At 43.5% G+C, this 26,892-nt stretch overlaps 1 long non-coding RNA gene across 1 annotated transcript in view; it reads left to right on the top strand.

Annotated features, from left to right (window-relative positions):
* Positions 221–26,892, top strand: part of LOC110259922 — a 365,674-nt gene continuing 339,002 nt past the window's right edge. Inside the window, exons 1-2 of the long non-coding RNA XR_002342402.1 lie at positions 221–363; positions 1,622–1,715. This is a non-coding gene — a long non-coding RNA (uncharacterized LOC110259922). The remainder of the gene's footprint in view (positions 364–1,621; positions 1,716–26,892) is intronic.

Here is a 26,892-nt window from a genome sequence, read left to right as displayed (position 1 = left end):
CACATTTTGAGGATCGTTGGTTCTTAATGTTTCCTGGGGTGTGTGCTCATTGGAGCCAGCTGTGAAGTTTAAAAAAAAAAAAAAAACCCATTTTCTAGTCTTTATCTTGGACTACTTTAATAGGAATCTCTGTGCGCATGTACGTGTGTGTACCAAGTAATGCGAGATTTCAAAACTCCCCAGGTGATTCTCATATTTAGCCAGGACTGAGAACCAGCCCGGCAGGTAAGCTTCATGAAGATGAAATGTTTATCTACTTCCGTTTTGTTCACTGGTATATCTCCAAGTGCCCAAGGATTGCCTGTCTCCCAGTAGATGTCCAGTAAGCATTTGCTGCGTGAATGAGTGAAATTTACTCAGCAGGTACCATCTCTCAAAGACTAAGAATTATCTGCTAATTAAACATTTATCTGAGTACCTCCTGTAGGAAAGGAAGTGTGTTGATGACAATTTCTTGAGGTTTTGGACCAGCTGACTGTTTTGTGAGGAGCATACAGAACAGCCTGGGTCTTCTAAATGTTAAAGCTCCAGAGTTCGGAGGATTCATGTCCATGTACAGGACCAAGATTTTACACTTTTTATCCTTTAGCTGTCAGGGGAAAAAAAAAATCAATGATGAAGAGAGAATGGGTTGGCCACCGCGGGTAGCTCAGCTCTGTCACCCCAAGCACCCTAGCCCCAGTGACAAAGATATGCCACATCCAGTTCAGATTTGCTCCTGAGAAGTTAGGCGTGATTTGTCAGGGCTGATGCTGCATACTTAGGTGCCTCATTAGAATTAGGAACTCTTTCATCATTATTTGTTCTTTCCCAAATTTATTCCTTACCAAATGTACTCATAACTAGATCTTGATAGTGCTGGATGTTAGAAAAAGGGACACATCTAATGAGGAGATGCTATACAAATGGCCCTCCATTTTTGTCCAGCTGCACTCACTCATGAAGAAGTCCCCAGCCTAGGGATCAAACCTGTGCCACAGCAGTGACAGCACTGGACCCTTAACCTGCTGAGTCACGAGGTCCTTTTAAAAAGGAGAACGTTTCCTTACTGTATTCATTCAGCAAATATTATTGAGTGCTTGTAATGTGCCAGACCCTAGGAAGCAGGGAAAACATGTGAGCAAGATAGCACTGTCCAGTAAGACTGCGATGATGGAGATATTCCATGTCTGCACTGTCTGCTGTCCATGATGATGGCCGCTAGTCACACACAGCTCTTGGGTGCTTGAAATGTGGTTGGTGTGACCAGCAAATAGATTTTTGTTTTGTCTTCTTTGAATTAATTGATACTTAAATTTCAATTAGCCCACCATGCTCTTTAAAGTGGCTCCCATATTCAGTAAGGCAGGACTGGTGAGGGAGAATGGTAAGTATCTAAATATACGATGACAGCATTTATTATGTGCTTTGAAAGAGAAACATAAAATGCTCTGAGAGCTTTTATCAGTGGCATGGGACCTCATGCGTGGAAGGGGGACACTTCCTGGAGAAGTGACGTTTGAGACCTTTCAATGTCGCCGAGAACTTTTCTTCAACCGGGGCCCCAAAATATCAATGTGAGGGATTAGATACTGTTTCATTGTACATCTCCTTAATTGTCCTTGCTTTCTTCTCTTTCTAGGACAACTCCTACCCTCGTTGCTTGCTCTTTAGCCCCAGGAAAGCATCCCCATACAAACAAACCCATAAGAGGGACCCTGGGCCTTTCAGCTCAGGTAAGTAAAAATTAAAACTTGCACCATTTATTATTTAGTGGCTATCATGTTACATATGCAATTTGTGACCTGCTTTCTATCCTATCATGGTGTGAAAATTTCCCATGTCATTAAACTTTCTTCTTAATCATATCTTCCATGGCTAGCATAATTTTCTATCCTATGGTTAATATACCATATTTCACCAATTTCTTACCTTTGGCATTTGGGAACTATTTTCTTTTATTGTTATTATAAATAATGCTGTGTTGAACATCCTTGTGCAGAAATTGGTGCTTGCATTTCTGATTATTTGCTTAGGGTAGATTTTTACAGGCGAGGAGGCTTACTGAATCAAAAGTTACGAGGTTTTTAATTTTAAGAGTTTTCAATCCATATTGAAAAATTGCTTTCTACAGAATTTGTATCAATTTATAATCTCTTCAGCAATGAATGAGAATTCCAGTGTATTCTCTTTAAAAATCATATCAAAGATGTCTACATGTTGCTACAGACTTTATAACCATTATTTGTAGTGGCTGCATGAAGCTTGATTGCAGTGATGTGCTGTAATCATCCTCTCTCAAAAGAGGTTGCTAATTGATGCTGTTCATGCTGGGCTCTCCCTGGTCCTGCCAAATGGAGCGCCTCCATCAAGTCACAGCTGTTTGGAATCCATCTGGCCCTCCAGGGCTGTTCTGTCAACTTTCCACATCCACAGGCAGCATTTCTTAGGCATGTACTTTCCTTTAATGATATTCCAATAAGCAGGGGTTTCTTGGAGCAAAATACAGCCCACAGTGGTAACATGGGTCTTTGGCTAGGACAAAAGATATCAACTAGGGTATTCATTTCCGCCTGATGCTTACTGAAATGGATGAGTACTGGAATGGGAGTCAGAAGATTTTGGATGAGACCTAATATTTTTTTGGTAACATTCTATGTGCCTTGACTACCAATCGGGTATTTTGTTTGTTTGTTTGTTTTGTTTGTGGACAAAAATTAACTCACACTTCTTAAAAAGGATAGCTTATTGTTTCATATAAATGAAGATATGAGGAAATTTCAGCTTCAGGTATGGCTGGATCCAGGGTTTCTGATCAGCCTCTCCAGTGTCTTTATTCTGCATATCGCTATATTGGTTCAATTCTCAGAAGACTGTCCTCTGATAGAGTATCACAAAACATGCTCTCAAATACCCTATTACAAGAGTCAGCAAATCACGACCCCTGGGCCAAATTTGGCCTGATGCCTAACTTTTTAAAGAAAATTTTATTGGAACACAACCTTGCTTATTCATAGATGTATAGTTTATGGATGCCTTTGTTCTAGAGCAACAGAGTTCAGTAATTGTGACAGAGATTGTATGCAGCCTGCAAAGCCTAAAGCATTTACTATCTGGCTGATTACACTTGCTCAGTCTCAAAAGCGTTTCCATGCTTGATCAATTATTAGCTTCCCAGCCATCCCCTCATTCTTGGTTTCATACTGTGGTCTTTACTTAACCTTTCAAATCCAAGGGCCTAGGCTTTGGAACTTCTAATCGTTTCCAGACTGTAATCATTCTAAACTAGTTTCCTTAGTTCCATCTACCACAAGACAAGGTAAGTGTGGTCCTGTTCGAACCCATTTCCAATCGTACTTCCCAGCTCCTGCCAGTCAGAGGGAAAGATCATCTAGATTGTTTGCTTGCCCCAGGGGTCCCCAGCTGTCCTCTCCCGTGTTAAGAGGCAGCTTCAGCTGTGCAGGTAGCATGTCTGCAGGTGTCTAAATGCTTTTTATTCATGAGACTATTGAGTTCCTGAAAAATGGCCTGTGGTGTCAGTCTTTGATGCATGACTTTGAAAGTTTTTTTATCAGTGATTTTTAAAACCTCATTCATGAATCAGACAAGGGTACATTCTGCTTTTTATTATTTTGAGTGAAGTTCAACAGAAAAAAATAGATAAATGTTTGATAAGTGTGTGTAAAAGTAGTTGAAATGTCAGCTGCCTTCAATCTCATTTTCCCCCTCCCCCAGAAGCTCCCCAGTCCTATCTCTAACCTTAACCTTAATCCTACCCTCAACTATAACTCTAACCTTAAACCTAACTCCAACCTTAACCCTAACCTAACCTTATCCTTAACCCCCCCAGCCCTAACCCTAACATTACCCAAATCTAACCTAAATTTGACATTAACCTTGACGCTAGCCCTAAACCTTAACCCTAAACCTAAACCTTAACCCTATCCTTCATCCTCAAAGAAGTCTAGGACTTTAAGTTTGATAACCCATTGCCTTTGAATAACTTCATTAGCCAAGCTATTCAGTGGAATTTTCTGGTTATTCTGCCCTGAAAGAGATTAGTCATCAGCTCCATCAAAAAGAAGGGATGGGAGAGTTCCCATTGTGGAGCAGCGGAAATGAATCCAACTAGGAACCATGATGTTTCGGGTTCGATTCCTGGCCTCAATCAGTGGGTTAAGGATCTGGCATTGCCGTGAGCTGTGGTGTAGGTCACAGACGCAGCTCGGATCCTGCGTTGCTGTGGCTGTGTCATAGGCCCATTAGACCCCTAGCCTGGGAACTTCCATATGCCATGGGTGTGGCCCTAAAGAAGCAAAAAAAGCAAAAAAAGGGAGGGGATGGGAAGAGTTATATTTATAATTTAAAAGGAAATGCGTTGATCTATGGGAAAACTCAGTATTCCATGGTCACTCTGAGGTAACATGACATGTTACTCTCAGTGACAAACATATTTCCTTTTTTTAAATCAAGATGCAGATTTCTGCCTCATTTTAAGACAATTGTAGAGTCCTCATGTTGGGTAGTAGTTTTGCAGTTTGGGTAATGTAAGAATGGAAAGTTATTTCCCTGAATCCTGATTGATGCTGGTAGGATTATGTGGCTAAATTCATAATTCTCTAACATCCTGAGTCAACAAAAGTTATGTAAATGGAAACTTTAGGAAAGGAAAGAACATATTTGAGAAGGTAGAGTAATGGAGAGAAAAGGATGGGATGGTGGGCAGAAAAAACGGGAAATAATCCAAAAAAGATGATAGGTCCCATGAGATATACAGATCTCATGCTGTAGGGTAGTCAGATCAGCCCTCTGCTTTCACTTCTTCAGTGGCTGCCCAGTGTCTACAGGTGAAGGCCAGGTTCCTTGGCAGCACGAGGCACACACAGCCCAACATCATCTTGTAGCACCCTGCTCTGGAATCCTATATTTAGGTACTATGTAATTATGTGAAGTTTCCCCAATGCACCATGCTCTGTCACATTTCTGTGTCCACGCTGTTTTCTCTTTCTGAAATGCTCTTACTCTTTTTATCTGCCTGGATAGATTGTCTCCAGTTATCACGCTCCATAAGGCTTCCTCTGACCCCTCCTTCCCCAACACTCCTCCTCTGTGCCCCTGCTCGCATCAGTCGCAGTACTCTTTTCTCTACTCAGCACTATCTGTTTCCACAACTACCTGGGATTGAGATGCTCTATTGACTGTCAATCGTCACCACCTAGCACAGCACCTGGCACAGAGTAGAGCCCAACAGGAACTACCCAACTACACCGTGATATGGGAGATTCAAAGGGCTATGAGCTCCTGGAGGAAGGCAGCTCCTCCAAGCCTGGGGCTGAGTGATCTAGGAGGGCCAGCAGCATGATGAAAGAGTATGAACATAGAAGGAATTTGATACTTGGAAGGCATGAAAGCAGCTTAGGAAGATTTAGTCTGTGGAGGGAGTTAGGCAGTAGCCAGGTCAGAAAGGGCTTTGCCAGCCATATTAAATATGTGGATTCCATCCTTAGAATTGCAAGGAAACCACTGAAAGTTTTAAGCAGGGATTCACATAATCAAATCCATACTTTGGCTACATTTCTCATTGTCTCCTACACTAGTAATAACCTCATCGTATAGAGATTCAGAGAGATTAATTAACTTGTTAGAGGTCATGCTTCTAACCATTAGAATAATTCTGCACTTCATAATTATCTAAAATCAAGATATTCATAGTTGCTACTTGAGAGAACTCAGAACACACCTTCTTATACGATCTTAATCATCTACTTGATATTTGTAGTACTCTGGGAAATACTTTGTTTCTAGTTCTTGAGTGATGACACTGCAGAAGTGATTTGGCCAGATCCTCCCAGGCTTAGTCTCAGTTACCTGGAAACTAGGCTCTCGAGGATTAATTCTGTATTTCATTAGTCTTCATGGTTTGGGCTCCACTGCACAGAAGGCATCAGGTTCTGCTGGTAGGATTATCTGGCTACCATTGCCAACCATATGATGCTTATGGTGAGCCCATGGTTACATTATTCTCTTCAAGCAGAAAAATCGAAAGAGTAAGGCTCTTTTCTCATCCTTGGAGGAGGAGCAGCCTGGGTGATAAGATGGATCAAGGGGGATCCCAGAGGCCATCTCCATTGTTGTGCTTGGCCTTGTTCCTCCAATCAGGAAGAGGATAACTGTTCTGTTAGGAGGAACAAAGCGCCTTGGGTTTGTGTTTGTGAGACCTGGTCATCTGTGAGTTGTAGTGGCTGCTTCAGGGAAATCCGCTCCTTTCTTAATCCTTCTTCCCTCTTTTCCTGTTTTCCTTCCTCTTCCCATTTTGTTTCTTCTTTCTTCATCTTCTCCACCTACGCCAACATCATCACCACCAACAAACACATCAGCATCTTGATCGCTGTTCATTACAGCCTTATCATTGAGTGGTCATTGTTGTCATCGTCATCATCATCAGCTTCTACCACATCAGTCTTCTTCTTCATCATCATCACCATTAGCATCATAAACAGCAGCAGCAACAGCAACGACATCTTCTACCACATTAATTTCAGTACATCGTGGTCTTTGCATCATTGTTTTTTACAATTATCATCACTGTAAATATTGTCATCATTGCCACCATCATCACTCCCTTTAACGAGTGCCTCCTCTGTGCTAGGCATGATGCTCAGAACTTCGTACATATTATGTCAGATCATTTACAAAACTATTTTTTTGTGCTTGATTATACCCATTTTATGGATGACAAATCTGAGTCTCAAAAAGGTAAAGTAATTTTCCCAAGCTCACAAAATAATAACCACAGTCAACATCGTTTCTTCTATAAAACTGATTTATCCTATAGACATCAGAGGTTTCAGTTTATTTTTAGGAATTAAGGAAATTACAAGGTTGAGCTCGTATTCTCTGTTAAGTGGGAATGCTGCGATTCGAATGAAGGAGATTTAGGGTTCTTATTCTCTGGTGACAGTTGTTCTCTGCTTCAGAAGAGCTGTCCTTCTTTTGACTAATTGTTAAATTTATGTTTATGATGGTTGTTTCTAAAGGGAAATTTAGCGTTGAACTGTTTCAGGTAATAAATCAAAACCATGATTCAAACCAGGATTTGCCTGATTGCAGAGCACCACAGTATCATGCTGTGTTTCTATTTGATGATTATGCCAAACACAAGTTCCATGATGCCCAAGCACATGGTTATGTACCTCAGCAGCACACCTTGTTTGGCTCCCTAGAGCCTAAAAGTACTCTTTGGCAACAGTGAACTCCAGGAAACCCTACCTGAACAGATGGCATCATCTTCCAAACTCCATCCCTTCCTTTTCCTTTTCCACCATCCAGCCCTTGTAGGAGAGAGAGTAATATGGTGGAAAGACACATGGGGATTCAAGTCCAGATTCTAATACTACTGGTTGCACGACTTGGGACAATTTACTGAATTTCTTTATTCTGTGTCTATAAAATAGAAATGACACCAACCACTGCATAGAGATGCTGTGAAATTTAAATGAGAGTCCATATAAACTGTTCAACTATATTAGATGTGAATACATGTTGGCGATAACTCATCAAAATGAACTCACCCTTTCTTCTCTTTTTATCTGCAGTAGCTTGTTAAATGGCTAGTTGCTAAATGGCTAGTTAATTTATAGGAAAGGTAGAGATGAGGCTGGTGGGTGTGCAAAGGTTCAGTGTGGCTAGCAGAGGCTCCTTTGGTAGGTCAGCCAGCTTGGCTAAGAATAATTTCCTCCATTACTTCAATATCCAGATGTCAACTATTCATTTATCCTATTCTTTGAGTCCACCCCCCCCCCAATAAAATCCGCTCACACAAGGGCCAAGCAGAATTTACTGACGAGGTTGTAGGGGAGACAGAGCAATGAGTTTATACCCCATTGCAAGCAAATTGAAAAATTCCCAAGATCTCACTTTTACATTATACATGTGTCTTTCTTCCCTGACACCTAGTGCAGTGCCTCTGGATCCCCTCCTATTTTCAGAGCAATTCTTCTTTGCCCCAAACTTGCAAATTCTACCAAAAACAGTGCTTGACAAAATAAAGGAACCCGAGGTTAACTATGGTTGTCATTTATCCAAGGCACTTTGATGTTCTGTTGTGACTTGTGTATAACTTTTTGGGCCTCATGCTTTACTTAAAACTGTTAATCAAAGTGTCTCCTAAACAAATACAGTGCTTTCTCCAAGAGAAGTTATCATGCCAGTGGGTAAGTGTATAAAATCTTGCTTCACCTCATTTCATATAAAATGAGGGTATTCGTGGATTCCAGACAGCTTCATTGTTTAAGTCTTGTTTATACTCAGTAAATTATGGGCTTTGGGTCTTACTGAGGAAGAGAAATCCCATGGAGGTTTCAATATTTGTTTAAACATAAGTCTCAGAACCAGACCCTCTCAGGCTTGGGTGTAATTCTATTCGAATTGGAGGTCAATATACATTATTTCTTTTTTTAAAACATTAGCATTTATTTATTTATTTTGCTTTTTATGACCCCACCTGTGGCACATGGAAGTTCCCAGGCTAGGGATTGAATAGGAGCTGCAATGCAGGGCTACACCACAGCCACACCAACACCAGATTCCAAGCTGTGACTGCGACCTACACCACAGCTCATGGCAATGCCAGATCCTTAACCCACTGACTGAGGCCAGAGATCAAACCTGCATCCTCATGGATACCAGTTAGGTTTGTTACTGCTGAGCCACAATGGGAGCTCCCTCAGTGTCTATGGTTTCTATATAGTGTCCATGTCTGGTTTTGTACAATGTAGACACATACAAATGAACTTTGGAATTTAGCCCCATTTATGATCTTATTTCAGCTTTTATATCTTGGATCTGTTTTATGTGTACACATTAATTATTTAAGCCACTAATTAATTATATTCATATTTATAGGGCAGAATCTGTGTGCTAGGCACTGTATTAGAGATTAGAAATAATGTGGCTTTGCAATTTTGTGTGTGTGTATGTATATGTGTATTTGTACATTAACCAAATAATTATGCAAATAAAATAAGGACAAAATTGTGGTAAAGGCAATGAAAGAAAAGCTTGTATGAGGAAACCTATCCAGTTGAAGATGTCAGGAGTTTCCTAACTTTCTTGCCTCCATTGCCTGTTTCGATCCCTGACCCCTCTCTCTGGACTTCAGTTTTTCAGGCGGTCACACCAGACTCATTTTGCATTCTGGAGGTTGGATGATGAAAAGCATGTAGCTAGATGGATACAAACAATATAAGTGGCAAGTTCAAGAGGCTGAGACTAAAGAAGGTGTTCACCTGGCCTCTAATTAATCAGAGAAAGCTTCCTAGTAGGGGTGATGCCTGGGCTAAGTTTTGAAGGGTGATTAGGAGCTAGACAGGCAAAACAGGGCAGGGAAGGAAAGGTGGTCCAGGCAGAGGCTATCACATGACAAAGTTTCAGGAAAGAGACATAATTGTGGTATACGGGTGTGTGTGTGTGTGTGTGTGTGTGTGTGTTTATACAGGAAGTTTCACATTGTGGGAGCATCAGTGGTGAGCAGTGAGGCTGAGAGGGCAGCATCAACCAGAAACTCCAGTCAGAGCTGAGCTCTCACGTAGAGCATAATCATAAAATTGCATGGAGGAAGCAGAGCACAGCCTCCCCCACCCCAGGGACCTCTGTCTCCCCCCCGCCCCACTTCATTCCAGGCATCTCTTTAAACTGTTATTTGTTGAGTTCCATTTTCTCATGGCTCTTTGTCCAAAGTCTTTCCCTGCTTAGCCAGGTAATCTTGCCCTTTTCTGACAGTAACAAGGATGTGCATCTTGGGAGAGACTGCCCGGAGTGGCCAGAATTACTCCAGGGGGTAAGACAATGGTGGAAGTGTAAATCACACAAGAAATATTGAACTTTGGGAGCCAGCAAACAATAATATGCCACTTTATTCCATTCCTGCCGGAGGTTTATATATGTTACTGTCACTTTTATACTGTTCTCCACCACTGGTAATTTTCCCTCAATCTAATTTTTATTTCCCAAGGGTCTACCAAGGTTAAAAGTGCTGGAAAACCAATGACTATTCTTTTGCCAAGGGATAGTAAATTAAATTAACCATTGCTGGTGGCCAGCTCTGGTCAGAACTATTTATATGTAAATAGGTAGAATCCCTCAAGGCATTTTTGCAATTATTAGTTGTTCATTCCAGATGTTGACCATAATATGAGAGGTCATGAAGAAAACTCTGGAAATAGGAGGAAGAATTTCTGCCTTGTCTTCCATTATACGAGCTGGCTTTCTGTAGCTCAAGCATCACTAATCCATAGTGAAACCTCTTCTGCCAGCTTAATGAGCTGAGAGTCTAAGTGTGAAACTATTCTTGGTCCTAGACTGACAGTGAAAATAGGAATGGAAGGGTTAAACCCTACTGCTCAGGCATTGTTTGGTATTTTCCCAGGCTCTGTCCAATGAGAACAGTCAAAATTTGCATACTGCTCCCTGGATGGCCAGCATAAATTATATCAACTACAGGCTCCTCCCTTCATGATTGGGGTATTCCTAATAACTTTTCCAGAGGGAGTATCTCCTTTGAGAAATATTTGTAGGGACAAGGAGCCCTCCCACTGAGTGGCACTGTGTTTATAGAAAATATAATAGCCTTATATGCCTACTAGGTATCTTTGGTTGGCTTTTCAATGTCAGAGGATTATGGAGGGTTGCTTCAAGGTAGCAAGGCCCAGAGCTTCAGTCCATTCCCTGGTTCCTCCTTTTTCTTCTCTAGTGCCAAAGAGACTCAATGCTGGCATTCTTCTTTAAGCTACTACTGCTCATGTCATCCTTTACTTCGTGTAACCAAATGATTTTGGGCTGCCTTCATAATCTGTAGCCTGTTTCTATGTTTTTGAGCCCACCTGAATGGCTCATTAAATCAAGCCCCAAAAGTGAGGGACTTTAAAGAAGGAAAGGGGGCTTATTTATTGAAATAAAAGAGAGAAGGTAGAAATTATCCCAATATTTCAGCTTTCCCTCCATTCTGCTATACCTGCCCCAGGGTGGAAGACCCTTACAAGTCCTGGCAGATCTATCCCTGTGCTAACTGTTGCTCTACTAATGGCTCTATTACTCAGCCAAATGTTTTACCAACTTCTCCGATGCATCCTAAGGTGTAACCAAATGATTTGGGGCTGCCTTGCTGAGAGAAGTAGGGCTTGGGAGGACTGGCTGAAGGACACTAGGTCCATCTGCCCTATGAGATGGTCTTGAAAAAGACCCCTGGATATTTTAAGACCTCATTATCTTGGCCGCTGTAGAATTTTTTTTTTCCTTTCAGTTTTCCTTAGACACGTTCTTGGCTTTCACCAACCCAACAATATTCCCATTGTTGACAGTTTGTCCATGTCTCTCCATGGTCCCATTCGAAGCCCTGCATGAAAATGTTTTAGAATTTAATCCAGGTCCTGTGCACAGTACCACCAAAGGAGTACACATGTGGAAGCTGATATCAAGCCAGACTTTGCTTGCCAAGCTGTTTTCCTTGACTCTGTCCTCCTGGAGGAAGAGAAGCCTTCTTCTTTGCATTATAGCACAGTCAACTTTGCTTGCTCTTACCCACAGGGCAGCTTCTACCCAGAGGGGTAAATTTATTGCTAAATTGCATACAAACACTGTGTGCACCACAAGAGGAGCACCACAAGAGGTGTGAGTGTGTGTGGAGGAGATGGTGTTGTGTGTGCAGGGCTGGGGGGTTACTCGCTCTTTCAGTGGCACCTTACAGGTTAGTGGTAGCCCTTGCCCAGGAAATGTCTGCTCCCCCTGGGGAGAACCATATAAGGGATGAGTTTCCCTTGATATCTTGACTGCCAGGGGGGCTCAGAATCAATTGGCTTCACTAGAATAACTATGCAGAGTGGAGATGTAATTCTCCGCATTGTATATTAACCCAACCCTGCCTAACATTGAGTTCTAATTTTGCATTTCAGTTTTACAGAATTGGCATCCTATATACACTTTGGCAATAAATTAAAAAAAAATAAATGATGCTGTGGCAAAAGTCAATAACGCACAGAATGAACGGACCAGGTCCTTTTCAGAACAGGATATTTAAGCACACAAGAAATGCCTTCACTCCTCTTCTGCTAGTTCCCAGCACCTTTACTGATCTGTTCCTCCAGGTTGGCCGGACACCTGGAATGTCACAAAGCAGTTCTCCTTCTGCCCACTGGTGTGGCATTCTACAATAAACAGGACAAAAGAGAGTAAATCTCATAGCCAAGTAAAGGGTTGAGGATGCTGGTAAACTTATATTAAAACCAAATTCCTTGGGGGAAAGTATTTTCCCACAGACATCATGAAATATTTCAGAAAGAGCGTTATGGCAGGGGAGGAAGCCCATGCATCTCTGTCCTACCTGAGAGCGCGCCCTTACCACCTCTTTCCTTCACCTGAACAGCAAGGAAGAAACTTGCACGAACATTCCCCAAAGCAAAATTCCTGCCCAAATTGCTTTAAACACTGAGTCAGTATCATTTAATTCTACATCCCTCTGCACAAATCACACAAACCAGCCAGATACATATGAGCATTCGTATAGGCAGTGGAAAGTGTTTATCTCTATACCAGAGAAATTGGTACCAATGAACTCTGGGCAGATCTTTCTTTAAAAGGTGTGCACGTGTTAGGCTGCAGGGTTCATAAATTAGCCTTTTGGGAGTTCAATCATAATCGAATATGCTTAATATTCACACATTGCAATTTGAACATTAAAGATCTTGAACAAAGATCACGATCTTGGAAGGTATTAAATTTTAAAAAAGTGCTCCCCCAGAATTGCATTTATTAGCTCCCGATTTCTGATTTATGTTTCATTAGCCTGTGGTGATAAGTATGGAACCGTATAAAAGAAAAGCACGAATCCCCATTTTGGAACATTAAATCCAGATTTTTGACGATAACCTATTTTTGTGCTGCTATTAGGGGAGCTCCAGCTTGTACCCACATCCAGTTATTAATCTGTGAAATGTTTTCTCTCTGGTGTGTTATGTTCTTTCTAAGTCTGCTGCACTTAACCGTCACCGACTAAGTGGGTTATTAAATGAGAGTGAGAAATGAATCAATCAAGTATATTCAAATGCTCAGTCTTCAGCATTGTTCTTTGACTTCATTATTTAGGCATTAAATTCCATGCAACAGCGGATGTAATTGTCAATACAGAGGGGCTTGATTTGTGGGGGATGTGTTCTCTTTGGCAGTTATGGTTTTAGGTTTACAAGCACACCAGAAATCCCTGCTACATGATAATACCATTAGCATGGATTCCGTAATCACATCTTTCAGTGGGATCACAGCTGGCAGTGTTGGGAAGCTAACATTTTCATCAGAAAATGGAGCTGGTCTTTGCAGTAGTACATGAAACTATTTGTATACCCAGCCAACTGGTTACACTGTGTGAAATCATGTCTTGGCACCATAAACTGATCTTACTCTATTTACCCAGATTAGTCAGAAGGGAAAACATAATCATGCATAATGTTCAGAGCTAGACTGTCTGGGTTTGTATTTTGACCCTACCACTTACAGCTGTGTAACCTTGGCCAAGTTACTTAACCTCTTGGTGCCTCAGTTTTCTCCTCTGAAAGTGGGATGATGATGATGGTGATACTGTCTCAGTTTTAGTTTCCTTAGAAGCAGACACTGAGACAAAGGTTGGGTGCAAGTGACTTATTTGGAAAGTTCAGGGAATATGGGTAAGTGAGTGGGGGAGGGAGACAGGGACCGGAAAGCAGCCCAAGAGGGTGTTATTACTAAGCCCGCTGCCAGTGAGGCAACACAGAGGACGGTGTTACGGACATTGCACAACACGCAGCAGAGTTATCAGAGTTATCCCTCCAGAGGGATGAGTAAGCTGGGGTCCTAGTCATCTCTTGAAGGATATTCCCAGGGGAGGGGAAGCAGTGCATGGTACACAGGAGGATAAAGCAGAGCAGCCCACGAAGCCCTGGCAAAGACACCGGGAGCTGGAGGCTGGGGGTCGGGCTCGCTTGCCCTTCAATATGAGTGTCTGCCCCCATGGCCTCACTCCAAGTACCTATTTCCTACCGTCATTTTTCAGGCTCAACAAGTGAAACTTTGTAAAACACTCAAAAGAGACTCTAGCTGCCTGATGGGAGGCGGTGGGAGTGGGAGGGATCGGGAGCTTGGGTTTATCAGACACAACTTAGAATAGATTTACAAGGAGATCCTGCTGAATAGCATTGAGAACTTTGTCTAGATACTCATGTTTCAACAGAAAAAAGTGTGGGGGAAAAATGTAATTGTAATGTATACATGTAAGGATAACCTGACCCTCTTGCTGTACAGTGGGAAAATTAAAAAAAAAAAAAAAAAACAAGCCAGCCTTAGCGTTCACTATCATCTACCCATGGGGCTGGCGTGAGCACTGAACAAGACTGTAAAGCCTGAACCAGCACAGTGCCAGGCACAGATGAGGTGCTCAGCAAATGCTTGTTGAACAAAATACCTACCCCATATCAAACTCTGACTGCGTGCCATTATTTTATTAGCTTCTTTAATCCTTTCAGGTAATCCTTGAAGGTGAGTGTTTGTATTGCCTTCTTGGAAGAGCCTGGTGGTCCCTACAGGAGGAGCACTGTGGTTGGAATCTGGCTGCTTCTGCTCACTAGCTGTGAGATCTTAAGGAAGTGGCTGAACTCCCCTTTGCCTCAATTTCCTTACCTGTGCAACGGATGCAATAAAAGTACTTTCTCAGAGGGCTGTTGTGATGATCAAATAAAATGGATGCTTGTGAAGATTGGCAAAGTGCCTAATAAGTAGTAGTGGGATCGACTGTTATCGTTATTCTCAGGAGTAGTAGTAATAGTAAGAGGCAGACCCAAGATTTGGACCTAGGTCTGTCTGACCATATCACATTCCGTTGCTTCTGACTAGATTACCTGATGGGGATGCTTCAGAAGATGTGGCAGGCATCCTCATGTCTCCCAGTGGTCCCACCTCCTGGTATTCATGCTCTTGTGTGATCTTCTCCCCTTAGCATGGGCTGGACCTAGAGTCTGGCTTCTGATGAATGGAACACAGCAAAAGGGGTGGATGAGGTCACCAAAAGGCTGGGTTGCCTCCATCTGGTCTGCACTCTCTTCCTCACTTGCTCATTCTGATGGAAGCCAGTTGCCATGATGCCTATTGTCAGGTGGAGAATGGAAAGACCCCACTGGCCACAGGTCTGACCAATAGCTAGAGAGGAAGTAAGGCCCCCAGTCCAACACCTGTGAGAAACACAGTCTTGCCCACAACATGTGGGTGACCTAGGGAGTGGAGTCTTACCCAGCTGAACCTGAGATGACTGCAGTCCTGGCCAGTATCTTCTTGGTTGTTTTTTTTTTTTTTTTGTCTGTGTTTTGGCCACATCGACAGCATATGGAAGTTTCCAGGCTAGGAGTCAAATCGGAGCTGTAGCTGCCAGCCTGCACCACAGCCACAGAAACACCAGATCTGAGCTGTGTCTGTGACCTATACTGCAGCTCATAGCAATGCCGGATCCTTAACCCATGGAGTAAGGCCAGGGATTGAACTCGTGTACTCATGGATACTAGTTGGATTTGTTACCGCTGAGGCATGATGGAAACTCCCTGGCCAGTATCATGAAGGCAACTTAAAACCTGATCCAAAGGACCAAGCTAAGCCATGCCTGGATCCTTGGCCCACAGAAACTGAAATAATAAACATTGCTTTTAGGCACTAAGTGAGGGGGAAATTTCTAATGCAGTAATAGATCAGTAACTAATACAGAAAGCATTAATTTCTTCTGAGGTTTCTCCTACTTCCAAGACTTGATAATAGGCAGTGTCCAGGCATAGTGTGTGGTTTGGTCAGTCACCACAGTATAATGGGAGACACAGTCCTTAGGTCTGGCTTCTTAATGTCCTAAAAGGCAATTCCTTTTTGTTCTAATGGCGTCTTGAGAGAGGAAAGTCAGAATAATGATGTTAAGGAGTTACCTGGTGGCTCAGTGGATTAAAGATTTGGTGTTGACAGTGCCATGGCTTGGGTCACTGTTATGGCGTGGGTTTGATTCCTGGCCCCAGAAATATCTGCATACCATGGGTGCAGCCAAAATAATAATAATAATGATGATGTAAAGCTCAAAAAATGGTGCTTTACACTAGCAGGTTTTTTTTTTTTTCTTCTTCTTCTTTTTAGACCCGCCCCTGAGGCATATGGAAACTCCCACGCTAGGGGTTGAATCAGAGCTGCAGCTGCCCACCTACACCACAGCCACTGCAGCACCAGAGCTGAGCCTCATTTGCGACCTACACCATAGGTGATGGCAACACTGGATCCTTAACCCACGGAACAAGGCCAGGGATCAAACCTGCATCCTCATGGATGCTAGTTGGGTTTGTAACCCACTGAGCCACAATGGGAACTCCCTACACTAGTAGTTTTTAAACCTTTTTGATCCATGGAACCCTTTGCTTGAATCGAATGTGACAGGAGGAGGTCCACCACAGAACCCAGAAAAATGGGATGCTGTCCCAGGGACCCTGGTTGGTTCCTAAAGGCTCCTGGAGCACAGGTCGAAAGCGATTGCCTAGACCTTATTCCACCGGAGAGACATGGATTGTGAGATAAAATAAGCACACACTTTGATTTACCCACCCCCTACCCCCACGTAGCAAACTGGTACATACAGTGACCAGGCAGGAAGGAAGCTGTGTCAGGGGGTCTGAGAGCCAGGAGGCCCTACTTTCAAGTGAAAGGACTTCCAGGGGTCGAGACTGCTCACTGTGTGGGTGTCAGGCAGAATGCAGACCTGTGAGCTCTGCTGTCTTCTCTTATGTTAGAAAGTTTTGAAGGCTCTGGTAAAGAGCATGAGAATGGAAAATCATCCCATGGTATCCGAAAGGGGATCAGTTCCAGGATGCTCAAATTCCTTGTATAAAGTTTTTTGTAGGTATGTAACCAATCCACACCCTCTGGTATCCTTTAAATCATCTCTGTGTTACTTGTGATACCTATTACAATGTCAGTGCTATGTAAACTGTTGCATGCATGTGGTAAACTCAAGGTTTTGCTTTTTAGAACTTTCTGGAATTTTTAAAATTTAATATTTGATAACCACAGTTGGTTGAATCCTTGAATGTGGAACCTACAGATTCTGAGGGCCAACTGTATAAAGCTGCATTTAGAAGGTTGAATGTCAGTGGGGCAGGAAGTGGCTAGAAGTGGAATGGGCATGTTTCTCATTTTGAATGTGAGAAAATTCATCTGCTGAAGATTATCCTGGGATGATAATGGACATTTCAGATAAGGATGCTTTAAATAGTTGGAGATAACACGTGTTCTCAAGCTTGCCTGATGATCAGACAGACCGAATTAGACTCTCTAGGGTGGGGCCTGAGAAGATATAGATTGAACAAGGGCCCTGATGGGTATCAGGTAAGTGGAGACACAGGCATTTGAACCAGGTTTAAAACATATGTCTATCTGTTCACTTGGTCACCTGCTCAACTACTTAATCATTCAATATAGTGACTAGTATGTGTCAGGCACTACAATGGCTCCAGGAATGCAAAGAAAGATGACAGGTGGAATTCCCATTGTGGCTCAGCAGTAAAGCACCTGTTTAGTATCCATGAGGATTCGGGTTTGATCCCTGGCCCAGGTGAGTGGGTTAAGGATCCAGTGTTGCTGTGAGCCCTGGTGTAGGTCACAGACTGGCTCAGATCCCACATTGCCCTGGCTGTGGCTGTGGCTGTGTCTGCAGATCTGATTTGACCTCTAGCCTGGGAACTTCCATATGCCATGGATGTGGCCCTAAAAGTAAGATGACACATTATCCCTACCCTTTAGGGGCCCACAAATGGGTCTGGAAATCAGCAAAGAAGGGTCCTATCTGATGGGGGAAGGGGATGAGATAGATCTACAAAAGAGGAAATCAAAATGCAAAGCAACTAATACATACCGATTGCCTCAGACCCGCCAAATTTAATGTCCAGTCACCAGTTCTCACTAGGTGGTCATTTAAAGTGAATATAATGTAGTTTAACTATGTCCTTGCACACTCCCTCTCAGGTGTATCCCTGTTCATCTGATTGTTCCAAGTATTTCAAAGGGACACACCATCCTGTACTCCTGGAATTCTGATTAGCAAGCTGAGCGGAATGGACTGGATTTTGGTACAGCCTTTCCCCAAGAAGGGCTTTGGCCACAATCTCAGTTTTCCTGCCTGCTGTGTTCCTTCCTCAGTGACAAGATTATCACCAGCCCCAGGAAATGAGCCCGTTAAAGGAAAATGATTAGCCTTGGCCTCAAACTGCTTTCAAAAGGTTTGCACACAATACAACTAGAAAGTTATGAGGAACGAGGTGGGTTTTCTTTCTTTTCCCTTTTAAAAAATGATTGAATCTCACTGTCTTCTGAAGATGAATACTTCTGCTGGGCAGATTTGCTTTGTAAATTATAGACTCGAGTGGCTTTTTTTCCTTCTTGCTGCTTCAGTGAACCAGGAATTAAACATATTTGCAATCAAATAAAATGTGAGAGCTCTTGACAGGGCTGGAATTCTGACAACTCTGGGGCTCAGATGTATAGAAAGAGTGTGATAGTGTTGACCCAATTATTCCACACGTGTTCGTGGGGATGCTCTGGGGGTCAAGGTGCTGTACTAGTGATGGAGTGATGTAGCAATGGCCAAGAGAAACAGGTGGCCGTCCTCAAGGCCTAAAGTCGAGCGGGGACATAGATTTTATATAGATAATAAGAAACAGAATATATAAGTGCTAAAATGAAGAAAGCATGCATTCAACAAATTCATTGTCCACTCCATAATGCCAGGCCTGTTTCTAGCAGTCACCAAAATAGACAAAAATCGCTGTCTTCATAGAACATTTATTTCTGGGTTCTATGTATATGTGCCTGTGTGGGCGATAAGTGCTACATTTTTTCCTATTTATTTTGATCGTCAAATGGTAAGTGGTGTGGAGAACATGAAATCAAGGAAGGGCATGTCTGTTTTGTGTGCCCACATGCATGTGTGTGTTTCGTGCAAATACATGCACATGTATACATTTGGTGGGGAATATAATTTTAGATTAGTGGCTAAACTCGTTTTCTATTGCTGCTCTAAGAAGTTACCATAAATTCAGTGGCCTAAAATAGCATAACTGTATTACATTACAATCCCAGAGGTCAAAAGTTTGAAATGGGTCAGCAGGCCTGCATCCCTTCTGGAAGCTTTGGGGGAAAATCCATTTTTTGGCTTTTTCTAGCTACTGAGGGCCACCTGCATTCCTTCACTCACGTACCCACCTTCCACTTTGAAGCCAGCATCATAGCATCTTCCAGCCTCTCTTTGTCTCTGACTTTGACTCTCTTGCTTTCCTCTAACAATTATTACATTGGGCCCCTGTGGATAATTCAGAAGCCCCTCCTCATCTCAACATTTAACTTAATCACACATGCAAAGTCCCTTTTGCCACATAATGTAACATGTCCACAGGTTCCTGGGATTAGGACGTGGACATCTTTGCGAGGTCATTATTCAGCCAACCACAATGGGCAAGAAAAATCTCATGAGGAGCTATTTGATCAAGGTCCTGAAGGAGATGGGGGGAGGGAATCATGGAAATAGCTGGGAGGATGCATGTCATAAGAAGAGGAAATAGCAGGTGAGTTTGGAGAGTGACTGGAGAGTTTGAGGAGCAGCACAGAGGCCCGTGTGGCTGGAGGAGAGTGGAGCGATGTGGAGAGTAGTGTGAAAAGGGTTGAAGAAATGATGGGGTTTAGTTATGTAGGATCCAGTATAGGAACTGGCTTTTACTCTGAATGAGACAGGGATCCACTGAAGCCATTGGGTACTGGGTTCAAGAGCTGCATGTGGGTGGAGCAGACTTAGAGGATGAAGGAGAATAAAAGCTGAGATCTGCAGGCTTCCCAGAGAAATCAGTATTAATTATAAACAGCATTGATTGAGCACTTTCTGTCATCTATTATGCTAAATACCTTCTAGACAGAACTCATGTAACACTTGTGGTAATTGCTTACCCCTTAAACAATTCCATAATGCCACAGACTATCTTGAGGCAGACAGACTTATTGTTATTTTACAGAAGGGGAAAGGGAGTATTGAGGAAAATCACCAATAAATATGACAGAATCTGAGCTTGGGTCCTTCCAACTCCAGGATCTACACTCTTTGATCTGTCATTTTATTTGGCTGCCTCTCAGTTTCCAGATGAATGAGGAACATGGGTCAGCCTAAGTGACCACTAGTTCTTGGAGTGTTGCAGGCCTGAGTCAAGAAGGAGCTTGTTTTTTTCTGTTGTTTTTGGAAATTTGAGTGCAAAGGGTGAGGTTATGGAAGCAGAAGCATCTCAGGAAGGATCAAGAACCACTCTTTCACGTCCCATTTATCTCTTCATTAATTGGGATGCCAGGCAGGGAATGTGCCAGAGGCAGGCACTTCTGCAGTAAGCACGCAGGTGAGTAATGCTGGGGAGAGCGCCAGGTGTATTCATTCATGGAGCCCTGACTATGTGCCAGGAACTAGGTGCTCATCACGGAATAAGATGGAAAGGTCTCCGGGATCATGATCCTTACTGTTCGGATGGAAGACACACAGCACAGTAAGCACATAAGATGATGAACAGTTCTGATTAAGTGATATAAAGGAGACAAGACAGAATGCATGATGGAGAATAATCAGGGACAATTTAGCTGGGTGGTCAAGGAGGGCCTCGGGTGGGGGGTGACCTTTCTTTGCAACCTAGAGAATGAGAAGGCAACCAACTATGGGAAAAGCCAAGGCAAAAGTGTTCAGGGCAGAGGGAATGGTGTGTGTGAAAGGTTTGGGTCACGGATAAGTTTGGAGTGACTGAGAAATGAAGACTGGCCCTCGTGATTGTGGCTGAATGAGAGAATGTGGCAATGAGCAAGCAGATGTCAACTCGAATAAGCATTGTGAGCATGACGATTGGTTTGGAGTTTGCTTTACTGGGATAGGAAGACCAGTGGTGGTTCAGGGCAGGGAACTGCGTTAATCTGGTTTACATTTTAAAAAGCTGACTTGGCTATTGAGTGTTAGGTGGTTGGAGGAAGGGTAAATGGACCTGTGACAGTCATACAGGGGAACCTGAGGCAGAGTGTTATGTCACTGGAGGTCAGGAAGATGCTGATGGAGTCAAGAAGTGGGGCAGGGGGTGCGGCGAGGGAGAAAGCAGAGGCAACTCTAAGTTTTTGACTTGAACATTTGGATAGATGGTGATGGTGATTGGGACAGACAGGAGGAGAAAATGGTATGAAATGGGGGGAGGCAGGGAGCAGTAAAAGGAAGAATTTGGAGCCCAAATGGAATTAGAAGACCAGATGGAGGGGGCAAGGCACACAGAGAGACAAGGCAGAGACGGTGGAGCCGAGCGGGGTGAGGAGTGTGTTGAAGGCGGCAAAAGAGGTGACCTACAATGTGGGGAAGGCTGACTGTGCTCTCAGCATCTGGCATTTCTGAGAACAAAGCTTATTTTTGCTGGGGCGGGGGCCTTCCCAGAGCTGCTTAAACTATGTCATGGTCTCTGTCTTCAAGGAATGGGTGCGATGGGGGAAGACACCTGCCAGTTTAAGGACTTTGGAGAATACAGAGTGATAAAATCTTGCCTGGAAGGTGCCTCTGAGCCCTTCGAGGCAGGCTGAGAGACCAAAGTCAGCAGATATCCAGGGAGCCCAGTGCCCTTTTGTTTTGAGATGGGGAGCAGCCTTTCCGAGTGAGGGACGGGGGTTGCTTACCACATGATAAAAAACATCACTACAGTAAACCTGGGGAGAAGTTTGGGCTTTCCAAAGCACTTTCTGTTTTCCATCGGGGTACTTTTCCTTTGCTTAAAAAACTCTTTATTGAAGTATAATGTACATTCAGAAAAGCACATTTACGTTAAGTGAGCAACTCAGTGAATTTTCACAAACTGAATACGCCTATATAACAGTCCTGCAGAAAAATAAAATAAAACATTTTCTGCCAAAGTATTTTTAAATTTCAAGACTAGATACTAGAATGAACTATTTCGTTGCGGTCTCTTCTGTCCATGACCCAGATCAGGCACCACACCCCGTTTTAATTGGCCAACCCCAATAATGTATGTCCAGGAAGCCTCTGTCCGCTCCGTGAATCTCCCTGAATCCCACGTCCCTTGCCCGTGTTCTCTTCACCTGCAGCTCTCCTAACTTGTCAGCATTCTCAAGTGGGGCACTAGCATTTAAGTTTCTTGGGTTTTTCCATTGACCAAGGTCAGAGCCTCCTTCACAGAGCCTCCTCCTTAATCAACTTTATCCAGAACATATAGATGTAAATATTTTACCATTCCCTTATTCACGGTAGCAAGAAGCATTCCAAAGAAGCTGGAATTTCTGGTAACAAGCCTTCAATTTTTGGGTCTGAGAAGATAATCTGGGTGAAGTGTGGACTGAATGAATAATGAGGTCAATTAATTTGGGGGGAAGGAGGGGAGTCAAAAATTCTTCAGTGTGCCAAGGAAATGCTTCTGTATATTCTTCTTTTCTTCTGAGATTTGAATATCCTGCAAGGCAGGTGGCATGGTGTGCCGTCACATGATGGCGAGGGGCAGGGGTCCTGGAGTCAGTCAGATGGGTTCAAATCCTGTCTCAGACTCTTGCCAGGTGTGTGAACTTGGCTATTTTCTTAACCTCTCTAAGCCTCTGTCTTTCCATCTGTAAAATGGAGGTCGTAAGATGTACCATCCCAAAGGGCAGTCGTGATGATTAAAGAAGAGATGTAAAGTGTTTGGCACAGTATTTCTATTACCACTAGAATGATTCTTATTATCATTAAATGAATAATAATTGGCATTAGAACAATGCTAAAATTACTGCTGTTGTTGTTACTATGGTCATTATTACTCTTGCCATTTGGCAGATGGCGAAACTGAGACCCAGATGAAGTGATTTGTCCAAGACCAAAGGACAGTGTCTGTCCTGAGGCTCCCAGGCCAGCGATCTCTGCACTCAGCACGTTTCCCCCATTACGTACACTCAGGCCCCTTTCCCAGACCATCTGGTCACCAACAGCAGCTCTGATGAAGCAACAGGGGCAGCTGCCAGCCTAAGAAGAGAGACTCGGCAGCCCTCTGTGCCGGACATCATTTAATTAGATGACCTCCAAAGCTGGCTTTTCCGGCTGACCGTCCAGCCTCCAGAAGAGCAGCATTAAGGAGTTAATGGGGCTTGGCGGAGGCGATGGGCCATCTGTTCTTAATTACCCAAAGTGCATGAGGCCGAGGGCAGGCTGGCGTGGGGCAGCCGGGCACTGCCAGTGAGGTCCAGTTGGCTGCCTTCTCTCAGCTGCTTGGCCTTGTGCCTCCCAGCAACCCCAAGTCTCCAAGTCCCCCACTTTGCCTTCTCCTGTTTCTCCTGCTTCTGAGGCTGAGAAGCAGAAGCTCATGTCCAGGAATTCCAAGTGAGCAGAGGCACAGATGGGAGCAGGAGGTGGGGTCTTTTAGGTTTGGTTTTCCAGATTCAGAGCTTGAGGCAGGGATTCTTGTGCGAGTGGTTTATTTGGGGGGAGCTGAAAGAGGAGTGAGGGAAGCAGGAGGGAGCAGCTGCTTAGCAGGATGGAGGCTAGCATCACACTGGCCCCAGAGGAGCTCTGGAGCTTGCATCGCAGGGGGAAGAAGCAGTTCTCTTGAGAGGGGGGCAGGGAGCTGTGAGTTCAATCAATTCTCACAGCAGCTAGTGGAGGGGTGCACCCCAGAAAGGGTACCAAGCGGTGAGGGGGGTACCAAGAGGAGGGTAAGGAGGCTACAATGTGGACCCTTGCAAAAGAATCCCCTTTGGAAAGAAAACAAGCCCATTCTCTGCTCTATTTTCCCTGACAAGAAGCTGGATGACATCCCTCACTTGCCAAGCCCGAATCCACATAAAGCCCTTTCTGCTTCCCCCCCCCACCCCCACCCCAGGCAGCTGCAGTAGCAAAGAGAATAAACTTTGCACACAGATGTCTGTTTGAGTCTTGGCTCTTCTCCTCATTAGCGGCTGACCTGGGGAAAGAAAGATACCTGACCATTCTGAGGCTTAAAGTGGAATAATAGTACTTCCTACCTTTTGTAGCCTTCTGTGAAGATTTAATGAGATGGTGCATGTAAGATACTCAGAACATGGCTGGCACTTAGGAAATTCTTAGTCAATGCTGGTGGTCCTTCCTTCTCTTCCTCTCTCCTTCCCCTCTTTCTTGCTACTCTTGTTGCTGTTGGTGGTGGTAGAGGGGATGGTGCTACTGTTCCCTGGGAAGGTAATGGGCTTGGTGTGGAGTGAGGCACAGTTCAATTTAGGTGAGGAACCAAGACTCATTCCCAGGTGATGCTGAGATATTTCTACGATAATCCTAAAGATCCATGTTTGCCAACAGGCACATGAAAGATGCTCAGCATCGCTAATCATCAGGGAAATGCACATCAACCCCACAATGAGGTATCACTTCATACCTTTCAGAATGACTGTCATCAAAAAGAACATAAATAACAAGTGTTGGTGAGGACATGGAGGAAAGGGAACCCTCACGCACACTGTTGATGGGATTGTAACTGGTGCAGCCACTATGAAAACAGTGTGGAGATTCCTCACAAACCAAGAGTAGGACTATCATATGATCTGGCAGTTCCACTCCTGGGTATCTATATGAAGAAAGTATAAATACTAATTAGAAAAGTATATGCACCCCAATGTTATAGCAGCACTATTTACAAATAGCCAAGATATGGAAGCAATCTAAGTGTCCATCAAAAGATGAATGGGTAAAGAAAATGTGGCATGTGTGTATATATTTCATGGACTACATTATGTAGTTTGTGTATGTATACACACACACACAAAATAAAATATTGCTCAGCCTAAAAAAGAATGAAATTTTGTCATTTGCAACAACATGAATGGACTTGGAGTATATTATGCTTAATGAAATAAGTCAGAGAAAGACAAATACTGTATGTTATCACTTATATTTAGAATCTATAAAATAAAACAAACTGGTAAATATAACAAAAAAGAAACCACCTCAGCTATTAGAGAACAAACTAGTGATGACCAGTGGTATGAGGGAAGTGGGGAGGTTCAAGAGAGGGACAGGGGATGAAGAGGTACAAACTGCTATGGGTAAAGTGAATAAGCTACAAGGATATATTGTCTAGTGCAGGGACTGTAGCCAATATTTTATAATAACTATAAATGGAGTATAATCTTTAAAAATTGTGAGTTGTACACCTTTTGAGTTATACAAAATATTGTAAATCAACTCTACCTCAATTTAAAAAAAATCCGCATTTGTGTTTGTGGTAGAATCCCTGGTCTCCCCCTGGGACCCCTTCCACAGGGACTGTGGTGGAGTAGAAAATAGGAAGTCAGACAGCACAGGTTCCTGTGGGTGCTCTACCTCCTGTAAGCTGTGTGGCCTTGGGCAAGTTACTTGTCCTCTCTGGGACACAGATTTCTTACCCATAAAATACCCAGCTAGTAGTGATATTGTAAAGATTACATGAGATGATGCTCTGAGCCTAGGTTCTGTGCACCATAGAAATGCACAGCCTGGGCATGCCTGGTGTTCTGGCACTTTGTAGATGCTTAAAAATTGGTTCCTTTTTTTTTTTGTCATCTTGTCTTTTTAGGGCCACACCTGAGGCATATGGTGGTTCCCAGGCTAGGGGTCCAGTCGGAGCTGAAGCTGCCAGCCTACACCACAGCCACAGGAATGCCAGATCCGAGCTGTGTCTGTGACCTACACCACAGCTCACAGCAACACCAGATCCTTAATGCACTAAGTGAGGCCGGGGATCAAACCCACATCCTCATGGATGCTAGTTGGGTTCGCTGACAGCTGAGCCACAACAGGAACTCCTGGTTCCTCTTTTTACTTAAAGCTGGTGGATGTGGATTTGGATTTGGAGTGAGTTCAGCCACCTTTGTCTTGGACTGTGGAACATTTCACTCATCTCTGGTCTCAGCCACAGCCCCAGGGCCCTTATATTTTGGAGCCTTGGGATCAAGATCTTTCTGATCAAGCCTCTGGTCACTCCAGGCTGTAGTGTACTCAGGTGTCAGGAAGACTTGGGTTCAAAGCCTTGTACTGCCGCTTGGTGAGCTGTTTACTTAATCTTTTGGATCCTTTGTCTTCATCTGTAAAATGGAACCGTTATGTTCTTTGCAACATTGTTGTACAGATTAGATAATGCAGTTCAGTCTAGGACCTATCATGTAGTGAAAGGAGAACCAATGCCAAATGATGTCATTTAATGATCCTGAGGAAGAACCCCACCCTTTTGGCTGTTTGATGAACACACTCAGGATGTTTAGTGATTCTAAAAAGTTAATTCAACAGGCAGAGATGCCCTGGCCTGCATTTGATGGCTGCAGGCTGGATCCATTTGCACCCTTGCAGATCGTGGCTGTCGAGCCCAGCTATCTGGTGCACACTGTGGACTGTGAAGACGAGCCTAACTGTGAAGGAGTGAGTGTCACATGTCCCTGTGATCAGGGCAGTGTTTGATGCCTGGGATCCTTGTGGTCGGATAGAGATGGTGTTTGGAGATGAGTGCTGGCCTTGTAAGTAGAGTGCTATAGATCTTGTCCGGCATTACAGCCCGATTGTAAATTCACTGCAGAGCCCCTAGTTGCTGCTCTGAAAATTTTAGCCCTCCTTCCTCTCTGTCTGGCAAGAGCTGAGGTTGTCATTAGTGCTGTTTACCAAATATTTCCCACTTTCCAATTTCCAGTCCTTGGATAGGATTTTATTTCCCCATCTATTTTAAAGTTAGATGTGGATGTCAGACCTGCCATGGTCCTGGTAAACCTCCATGGACAGATGGCGTGGATAAGAAGGCAGTGTTTGTTATAGCCCATTGAGATTTGGGGTTTGCCTATTACTTCAGCATAACT

This window comes from Sus scrofa, chromosome 3, assembly GCF_000003025.6.
Source record: "Sus scrofa isolate TJ Tabasco breed Duroc chromosome 3, Sscrofa11.1, whole genome shotgun sequence".
Taxonomy (NCBI): Eukaryota; Metazoa; Chordata; class Mammalia; order Artiodactyla; family Suidae; genus Sus; species Sus scrofa.
The sequence above is the reverse complement of the archived record's forward strand: the minus strand, read 5'-3'. Positions and strand labels throughout refer to the sequence as shown.